The 1,008-nt window shown below is 29.1% G+C and overlaps 1 non-coding gene across 1 annotated transcript; it reads left to right on the top strand.

Annotated features, from left to right (window-relative positions):
* Positions 1–449: 449 nt before the first annotated feature.
* On the top strand, positions 450–532 carry Trnal-cag. The gene has a single exon. It is a non-coding gene; the product is annotated as a tRNA-Leu (tRNA).
* Positions 533–1,008: the final 476 nt, after the last annotated feature.

The following is a 1,008-nucleotide window of genomic DNA, read 5'->3' as shown; positions in this document are numbered from 1 at the left end:
GATAAACTGGTTAAATTAAGTTGCGAAAAAAATGCTGAACATTTTACAAACTAGTTGGAACTTTAATTAACACTTATTTATGAACAACTATCATGAAGGAGTAAAAATTGCTAAACTTGCAGCAAGTTTTATTTCAACAGTTCAACAGTTCAGTAAGGAAATGCTGATTATATAAATATAAATTTTGAATCTGAGGGATAATGTAAGTTAAGTTGTCAAATGAAATAAGCTTTATTGAAGTGTTTTTCTTTTTAAGTGTATACACTACTTTCTAGTGAAATTTTCTATTAACATACTCTTTAGAAATATATATATATATCTATATATTTGAAAAGATTACCAAGCATTTCTTTATAAGTATAAATTTAGATTGATGTAGGTATATTTAATTGGTGTTCAACATTTGTAGTCCTTGCTATATGATGAACATTTGGTTCGTGGGAAAGCATGTCAGGATGGCCGAGTGGTCTAAGGCGCTGCGTTCAGGTCGCAGTCTACTCTGTAGGCGTGGGTTCGAATCCCACTTCTGACAAGATTTTTTTTTTTTGAGTTTACTTTTTATCCACATTTGTTTTCTATTAAGGACACTTAAAAGACAAGAAAACGATAAATGTTGTGCTGGCAAATCAGTTTTGGGCAAAACAAAGTTCAATTTTTAAAAACTTTTTCAACATTTTTTTATATTTGCTAGATTGACTTGAAATTGTCACAGTATTTCTTTGGTAATTCTAAACAGGTGTGAACCCTTATTGATACGTACATTGTTCCTCCACAGAAGGAGATTTCTTTTGTTGGTTTTTTATGATTTTTTAATGTTATAATGTTTAAATTGTAAAAATTGACAGTTGCCATTAAATTTGTTGTTAGCAGAGTGAGTCAATATCTTTGTTGTTTACCAAACTAATATCATCCTTGGATTTTATGTATGTACATATGTATATTTATACACTCTTGATCTGCATACTCTATATACATAATTCTTTAATTTAAGAGATCATTCTACACAAT

The sequence above is a fragment of the Drosophila willistoni genome (genome assembly GCF_018902025.1).
Source record: "Drosophila willistoni isolate 14030-0811.24 chromosome 2R unlocalized genomic scaffold, UCI_dwil_1.1 Seg167, whole genome shotgun sequence".
In the NCBI taxonomy this organism is placed as follows: Eukaryota; Metazoa; Arthropoda; class Insecta; order Diptera; family Drosophilidae; genus Drosophila; species Drosophila willistoni.
Note: the sequence above shows the minus strand (reverse complement) of the source record. Positions and strands in the feature narration are given on the sequence as shown.